Source organism: Zea mays, chromosome 5 (assembly GCF_902167145.1).
Source record: "Zea mays cultivar B73 chromosome 5, Zm-B73-REFERENCE-NAM-5.0, whole genome shotgun sequence".
Taxonomy (NCBI): domain Eukaryota; kingdom Viridiplantae; phylum Streptophyta; class Magnoliopsida; order Poales; family Poaceae; genus Zea; species Zea mays.
Window position 1 is genome coordinate 53,318,466 of NC_050100.1, and position 9,759 is coordinate 53,328,224.

Consider the following 9,759-nt stretch of genomic DNA (forward strand, 5'->3'; position numbering starts at 1 on the left):
CACCATGAGGCCAGGCAGTCAAGGACTAGAAACGAAACACTCCAATTCGTCTGGTAACGAACTTGTTTCCCAGATATATTAGTCGAGGACATATCTGGTGTACATGTTGCACATATTAAATCATCACTATCCATATTAGATCTAATGTCTCTGATTGATCATTGCAATTTGTAAATAACACCTTTCACCACTACACCCCACCACATCAGAGGGTGTACTTAGCAAAATATACCAAACAACTAGAGACGTTAGATCTAAGATGAGTGGTGTTGATTTAATATGTGCATAATGTGCACTAAACTTCCATATACACCAAATATGTTCTCATATATATATATATATATATATATATATATATATATATATATATATATATACTTGGTGAGTGCCCGTGCGTTGCAACGGGAACATATAATAACATAATAATTTATATACAAAATGTGTCTTATATTGTTATAAGAAAATGTTTCATAATCCATTTGTAATCCTAGCCATACATAAATTTTGTTATTTTAATTTAGCTGTTTCACTACTACATTGCAAACATCGGTATTATACAGACTTCGATATATGCCATGATTTGCATGGTCTCATCATTGAAGAGCACGTGCTACACCTGCCAGTAGAAGTTCCCTCGTACATTGTCAGTCATCAGGTACGCATCACCATACACGCTTGCTTAAACAAAAAAGGCAAGTGTATGTGTTTGCGAAGAGAATTAAAGGCAGGCCGGCATAAAAGCTACCCCGACGATGGCGAGTGGTCATTGCTGTCGGTCCTCCTCTGCGTCACCTCTGGTGCCGAGATGATGCCATAGTCCTTGATAGAGTAGTCGTCGGACGCGCACGACATGGTGAGTACCGATGACTCTTGGCTGGGCTGCCAAACGAAGTGCACCCCGGGCTCATCAACGAGGTAGTACACCTAGCGGTTGCACCACTAGATGTGCTACTCCTCTACATACATCTTATTCGAGGACACTCACACAACGTCAGCAACGGTCGTCGTCCCAGCGTACAAGAATTCATGGCCGATCAGTAGTGACTTACGTGGCAGGTTGAGCTTTAGGTGGATGATGAGCTGGACGTCGTGATGGCGCCGTTGTCGGATGCGGTGCCCAGAACAACCCGAGTCGCTGGCGTTGGCGACGACCATGATGTCCCCCTGTTTGAAGATGGGCGGCACAGTGCAGCCGCTCTGGACCGTGTCCAAGCAGCGGCTGCGCCGGAGCTTGCCGAACACAGCGACACATGTGGCCACGTAGTACTACTTCTAGAGGTCGAACTGGCAGTCGCCAAGCTTCTTCTCGTCGTCGATGAGCGACGCCAACGTGATCGCTTCCTACCAGTGGTGTTTGTTCGGGGTTTTCAAGTAAGAAACATGGATTCATCTTTGGGGTTGGTTTATGAAAATGACTCACAAGTCGGATCCATGGAAAAAATATTACGGAGAATAAATGTCACACATATAAAAAAGGAATTTAAGTTAAAAATATTATTCAAACAAAAGAAATTGCATGCAAGGCTCTTCTTTAAATACTACTCTCTCCATCCAAAATATAATTCAGGAATATCGTTGATAATTATCTACTACTACACATTGTGCAAGGGTAGCAGGTGTGCTTTAGGAGAGATGTAGTAGATATTTTTACTGTAACAGATATTGACATAAACACAAATGTGGTGTAGTGGTAGCTACGAGCGCATTTACTTGAGAGGTTCAAATCCCATTGGGGTCATATTTGTGTTTTTTTAATTTAATTTTAGCTAGGCGTGGGATGCACGTGGGAATGGGAATGGCAAAATACGGAATGGCAGCCAGGAATGGGAATGAGCTTTGCGGGAGGGAGGAATGGGAATGGCAGAACACGGAATGGCAGCCGGGAATGAGAATAGACTTTGCGGGGAGGAGGTATTTATGCAATTCGTTACACTGCGTAAAAAATCTGGCATGTTGTTCACTGGTGGACGTATCTCCGAGTGGAGCGTAAAAACCTTAAGTTTTGAGCATAAAATCCCTCAATTATAAGCGTAAATACTGAGTCAATGTGAGAGTTTGATAGCTCTAGTAGGTTGTTATTACGATCCTATTTTTATGATACGAAAAACATGGCAGTCGCATACATGCGGTTTCTATTTTTATACAGATCCAAAAATTATGGCAAAATCGTGGGAGTTTCCATTGCATGCGCGCAAATTACAAACAGCATAAATTAAGGAATTGCCTTTTAAATGTGCATGCAAAAAATATGCATGCAGTAAACTGATATATGAACTCTGTGTCCAAGCATAAAATCGTACAGTTTTTAGCGTGAATAATACATGTGATAGGCATAAAACACAATAATCGAAAAGAAAACACGAATCGAAGGAGGTAGTGGTCGGAGGACGTCGTCGATGACACAAGCACAAATGTAGGTCGTCACTTGGGCCGCCCAAACTGCGCCGGATCGAAGGATGTCACGTGCGATCATCGTTGCGCGCATCTCGCGCCTTCCGTGACGCCGCTTGCTCGAACCTCGCGCCTCATGCGTCACCATCGCTACTCGCACGTCGACGGGCGCCGCTTGCTCGCCGGCCTTGGAAGTGTCGCCTCCTCTGGGCCTCGGAGACGCCGCCGCTTGCCGGCACAAGGGCCCCGCTGTCGCTCGCCCTCTAGATCGGGGAGCCACCGCCACCGACCTGGGAACCACCGCCACTACTCCGGATCGAGGAACCTCCGCTACCGCGCGTCAAGGTCATGGAGCTGCGGCCACCGGCTAGGGGTCCATCGCCGTGCATGCTCTGGGGCAACTGCCGTCGCCGCACGCGGCGTCGCTAATGAATCGGGATGGAGCGTAAAAAACTGAACCCTAGCACTCCGGGTCATGTTTTATAGACGTCCGGACCTAGTTTGGCTCGATCAGATTGCACCGTCCGACCTATGCTTTCTCTAGTTATTGAAAGCCCGGAGCTCTTAATATATAAACTATATATATATATATATATATATATATATATATATATATATATATATATATATATATATATATATATATATATATATATATATATATATATATATATATATATATATATATATATATATATATTAGCCGCCCTTGCATTATTCGGTTATTCATGTTCGACATGGATAGATGGGATTAAAAAAATTGTGAATTTTTTGACTTGCTATGAATTCAAGCACACTTAATCGGGTCTAATCCGTATGGATTGTGATCGAAACGAACATCCCTTAAAGTACTAGAATCCATAGGGAGCACAACTTTCTGATACTCTGTACCCAACATACAGTCCGCGCGCACTTGATCCTAAAGAGACCAATCCATTTGTCTTCAATGAAATTTTTCATAGTTGTTGGATCGATTGGATAGCAGGTGGTTGGGGCACTTCCAGGTCTCATGCTGAAGTGAATGGGAAAAATAGTTAGTAACACGTTGTACAGTTTCGACAGCAAGAAGCATGAACCCCAAACCTTTTCAATTAACATTTTTCCTGATTAATGGATACCTTTTGAGCATTAAGACTGTCCGCCGTGAATCGTGTAAAGTAGCCGTAGGGGATTTGTACCGTAGATGGTACTATTTGTGAAGTGAAATTTAAAATAGTAGATGATGTAATGGGGTAGTTGTTAGCTAGAGACAGACCAAAAGAGCACTTAGCATTATATCCTTTTAAGTGTTCCCACACCAGCAACGCTAATAAGCGTATCCTGTTTCTCTTTGTGAATGCACGTCTTGTGAATGTCCACCATAGCAGCCAGCGTTGTGCTCATGCACATCGTGTAAGCATCCACGAAAAGCATTGTGCTGATGAGTGCTTCACACATCTTACCTTTGAGTGCTAACATTTTAGAGGACCCGTCAGATGAAATAATGTCACCAAAAGCAAGCCTTAGATTATCTAGTCCCGTAGAAATCTGTCCAGGAAACTTATGATATTCTACCACAAAACCAAGCACTTGTCTAAGGGGATGTATGGACCTTCTTGTATATAAAATTATAAGGGAGAATTGTTGAACGAACCCAGCTCATCCTTGATAAGTGACTTTTAGCTAAGATTGGCTGCCACCGAACACCAAATCTATGGCTTGTTCATTTGTACACATTTACAAAAAAATGAAATGAGCCATTTGGTGGGAGGCCGAATACAATCTTTCATGAGATTTAATGAGGGCGTCCAGATCAATATATGCATGACCCGTAGCTGATTCCGCAACCAGAATTATAATCGCGGCTAAACAGGGCATCTTTCTTTGTCCATCGAAGTGAAACCAAAAAAAAAAAAGGACATAGCTTTCAACCTCTGTTTGCTGGTAATAAAGAGAAAGGTAAGCAAGTGCATAATTCTTTTTTTTTTCATGCCAGAGTGCTCAGTATTTCAGTACAAAACCTTGTTCTACTGAAGAAACGCAACAAGGACTGGCAGGATATTGGTAAAAACCAAAAAAAAATTTGCTGAGTATTAAGGCCCGCTGATCAGTTTTAAAGGCAACTCGCCCTTGGAATAATAAAATAAGCAGTTTTCTCAACTTGCTTCTTAAAAAAACGATCCGTACTTAGTCCCCGTTTGGTTAGAGAGACTAATCTTTAGTCCCTAGTTTTTAGTACTGTTTAGTCTGTATTTTACCAAACGGAAGGACTAAAGTAGGAACTAATTGGCTTTAGTCTTTAGTCCCTCACATGGGTACTAAAAAGGGACTAAAGGGCAACATTTACTCTAATTACCCTTTCTAGAAAAGGGTGTCAAACAAAAAAAGGACATTTTAGTTTTTATGTGCTGTATTTAATGTATTTAGAGTCTGTTTAGTCCCTACAACCAAACATGATACAGATTAAAATTTAGTCCCTAGAATAAACTTTAGTCTTAGGACTAATAGAAACAAACGGGCCTTTACTGACCTCTGCAAAGTTGTGCATAATTAGTAATCCACGGAAGGAAAAGATGCTGGCCACCCTGCTCGCTCGCTCGCTCGTCGGCCGGTTTGGCCGCTCTCTTCTCTATTGACGGCGCAGTGTAAAATATGATCCCCTTCTCTCTCGTGCACTGCGTACCTGCTGGCGTGTGGTGTGGGGTGGTGTGTCAGGATCAGAGGGGAGTCACAGACACAGCTCAAGCGCCCCCGCCTGCCTGCCGCCGCCTGGCCGCGGCCAGCCTATCCACCCAGTCAACCCATGGCCACGGAGCACCCGCCGGCCGGATTCTCTGTCGTCCGTCCACGGAGGTGCGAGAGAGACGCCGGACAAGTACGCGCATGACTGCCGACGGCGACGGCGGCGGCCGTGATCAGCTCCAGTGCCGACCAATTAATACTAGTAAATAGTGGCCGCCGACCCGTCGCTACCATTGGCGCGCGCGCGCAGCTATCTAAGCGGCGGTTGGGGATGCCCTTTTCAGAGTTCCTTTCTTTATTTATTTATTATTTATTTATCTATAAACATATCATCCATTCATCCGCATTCCATTTCGCCGCGTGGTGAATGTGCTCCTTGTGGTGCGGCGACGGATCGAGAGGCGACTTCCCGAACCGGTCCGGACGGCGCCGCCGTCCTTCCGGATCCCGTCGTGTCGTCGTCAACCTTGCTGTGGCGCGCCGCGCACGCACCCACCGATGGAGAGGAGGAAGAGGATAACGGGTGGCATGGGTGGCGAACCCATCGACTCACCCAGCGATGCAAACGCTCGGGAGCACGCCAAACTGCCGAGTTGGATCGGAGTAACTGTTGAATAATTAGACAAATTCTAGATTAAATTTCGAATAGAAATCATGACAAAATGAGAAGTACTAAAATAAAAAGTTAAATCAGATGATGCGAACTGATTAGACATAATAATAAATGGCGCGCGCCGGAATCAGTAGGGTTGTCACACCCGAATTTTTTGCATTTTAACCCTTCATCGAAAACAATATCACGTTTGGACCCTAAAAAATTTTAATGTCATTTTTGGACCCTTTGCTCGGCGCCATAACCTATGGCGCCGAGGTAACACAGCTCGGCGCCATAGGCTATGGCGCCGAGGTACGTGCTGCGTTGGCACAACCCGAACTCCGTGGCGCCGATGTGGTACCGAGCTCGGCGCCAAGATCTATGGCGCCGAGCTTGGTTATATAATCATAAAGTCTGTCTAGCTCAGTTGGTATAGTGTAGGACTCTTAACCTTATGGTCATAGGTTCAAGTCCCATGATTTGGCGTTCAATACTTTTTATTTTGTCACTGATTTGTTTTTTTTTTGTCCACATTATTGTTCCTAGGACTAGATGATGAAACGTGCGCTGATTTATATTGGAAACTAGACATTTTAAAAATCTGTGCCAGCATAGTTACTATTTTGACGAAATTCAAATGTGTGTTATATATAAACTTTCTAGTTCAAAAAGAAGAAACGTTAAATAAATCACATCACCGACACTTCTGATAGACTTGAAGGAATTAAGATCCAAGCTTTGAAACTGTAATTCTATTGGTGGCTAGTGTCGTTCAACCTTTGCACGATGGTTAAGTGGAAAAAAACGCACGATGGCCTATTTGGAATGCAGGATTATTATATAAATCAATACATGAATTTTGTAGTCTCACCAATTTGATTTTATACAAAAGCACATGAAGAAAAAAAACTATTCCCATATTCCTGTGTTAGGATTAGGACTCGACATATAGGCCTTTTATTTTTTACCTTTTCGAATATTGAAAACCAACTCCAAGAAAAATATTTTGTTCACTCAAAATCTTTCAAGCCACGTTGCTAACGAATCCACATAAATATTCGGTTACCCCACATATAGAAATTATTAGGTGCCAATCCCATCTAGAAAAGAGAAAAAGCTGTATGAGAGTAATAATTTCCAGATGCATGTGTACTGATCCTAACACAGGAATATGACAATAGTTTTTTTCTTCACGTGCTTTTGTATAAAATCAAACTGGTGAGACTACAAAATTCATGTATTAATTTATATAATAATCTTGCATTCCAAATAGGCCATCGTATAGGATAGTCAATTCATGAATATCTGTGCTTCTTTTTACCGAATAAACAAAAAAATATCTGGATGAATAGACAAATCAGTCACAAAAACAAAAAAACTGGATGACAAATAAATTTGGACGGACAAATCAGCGACATAAACAAAAAATCTGGACAACAAAAAACAAATCAGTGACAAATACAAAAAAACACCTACTGTGGGGCTTGAACCCACAACCACAAGGTTAAGGGCCTTACACTCTACCAACTGAGTTAAACAACCTTTATGTACAAAACCGAGCTCGGCGCCAAGATCTATGGCGCCGAGCTCGGTACCACGTCGGCGCCACGTCGTCTGTTTGGTCCAGCGCAGCACCTACCTCGGCGCCATATCCTATGGCGCCGAGCTGTGTTACCTCGGCGCCATAGGCTATGGCGCCGAGCAAAGGGTCCAAAAATGACATTAAAATTTTCTAGGGTCCAACCGTGATATTGTTTTCGACGAAGGGTTAAAATGCAAAAAATTCGGTTGTCACACCTGGCTTTAAGGGACAAAGCCATGTGCATCTCATACATGCGCCATGAAGACAACATATATAATAACAGAGTGCATAGAGATAAATCTCATAAAACATCAGAGTATTTATTACATAGCGGAAGACTTATTACAAAATAAAAGAATAAACATAAAACGAACTAAGGATCGTCGGCGCCAATTTCAACTGAGAAACGCCACCTAGATCAGATCATACTCCTCGCCTTGTGGCTCCTCCTGAACCACCTGTTCTTCTCCTGTGGGGGGTGTGAGACAGCAAGGGTGAGCTCACACATGATCATAGCTCAACAAGTTGTGGCGAACCAGTGGACATAAACTCACAAATGTGTGAGTTCATGTGATGTGTAAGGCTAAATCAATGACAGGGGTTAAGGCTGAGCATTGCTTTTAAGTGGTTGGTCAAAATTATATTAGCAGTTACTAAGTGTAAGTAAATACCAAACCATAAGTAAAGTAATAGAACAAAATTAATAATAAACTCATGCAATGCAAATGACAAAATTGAATTTAAATTCCATAATTTAAACATCAGAGAGTCCTGAGCTGCTCATGACCGTGAGCTCGGCTAGTATACCAGTTTTACACTCTGCAGAGGTTGTACCCTTTACCCACAAGTCATGTTACCCATCTGCCAAGTGATCGCGACTTCCCATACACCTCTACCGAGGAGACGAGGCAGGGTAACACTACGAGGCCTTTACAAAGTTCCACTAGCTTCAGAAAACCCGCTACAGTTTATAGTAAGTTCCAATGCAGGGTTCTTGTCTGACCGCCATCGCAGCAAAATCAACCAAGGACCTCCCTACACTGACCACTCCCCTACTGCCCTTGCCCCTTTCGGGTAAGGTAGACCTCCACTAGCTTTCCTAGTTAATCAGCCAAGGGCGTCCCATTAAACCCTTGTGGTGGCACGTGTTACTCAAGTTAAGCTCTATGTTCCAATTAACATTAATGATCTCAACATGAACATAAATAGAATAACAAAAAGAATTGGAACATAGAGGTAATAAATGATTATCCCAAAACCATATAAAGCAATAGCAAACTACCCAAGTGATTCAGGGGTAAACAAGGTAATGAGATAAACAATCTAGGGTGACCTATTGGGTCCCATCAAAATTAACCTATGCATGGATAAGTGATATTAAAGAACATTATTAGGTAAAAAGTGGTCAAGGGCACAACTTGCCTTCAATGAGCTCCTGCTCGGCTACTTCAACCTGCTGCTCACCAGGATCCTCGGTCACGGGCTCTTCTACTCGCCACAATACAAACAAGCACAGTGTATTTAGAGAAATTAACATTACACCAAACATATAAACAAAATACACAGTAATAATCTACACCTTAAAATAAAAATTCTAGGAACATGAATCATAATTTTTGGAGTTATAGATTTTAAGTTATGAATTTTCAAAGGTTTTATGTGTTTAAAATGGATTAAGTGAGGAATTAAATTTCTTACTGTTGTCATGATAAAACAGAGACACTAGGTGATAGAGAATTAAATTACAAAAAATTAGAAAGTGGAATGGCTCAATTTGGACCAAAAATGGATTTTCTATGAATTATTGAAGTTCTAGCAATTATTTTCCTATTAAAAATCTATTTTCTATTTCATTTATTCAATTTAATTCAATACTGGACTGGGCCTCATTTATAAAGAAGTGCAGGGGCTCCTGCGAAAAAGAGTCCAAGACTCAGGCTGACACTGGACTGGACCGCGGGTTGGTTCTCTAAAATCATAAGGTTCTTTCTGCAAACTGTGTAAACCGAAGGGGTATCGCGAGATCCAAGCCGTCCGATTACAAACCGATGGTCCAGATTAGAAGTAGCTTACGCCGAACCGGTATGGAACAGGAACCGTTCGATCCAAGATCGATGATTCAGGTTTAATGAATCGCAGATCTGATTCTGCACCACAGGATCTCACATCTACGGTCGTAGTTCGATCGGACGAAGGGGTATGTTTGATCTAATCTCGACCGCACAACACAAGATCTATGGCCAGGGCTAACCCTCCCCTTCCCGGTTGAACGCCGGCGACAAACAGTGAGGCCGCGGCGGCGCAGGCACCGGCGCCGCGCAATTCCGCCGCTGCAGTGCCCTAATTCTAGTTCTGACACCCGCAAAATGGGATTGGCACGTCGGCGAACGCGAAGGGGGTGAATATTACCGGAAATCGGGCGCGCAGACAGGTTGCTCACGTGTTGGGGCGGCTCGGCGGTGTTCTCACT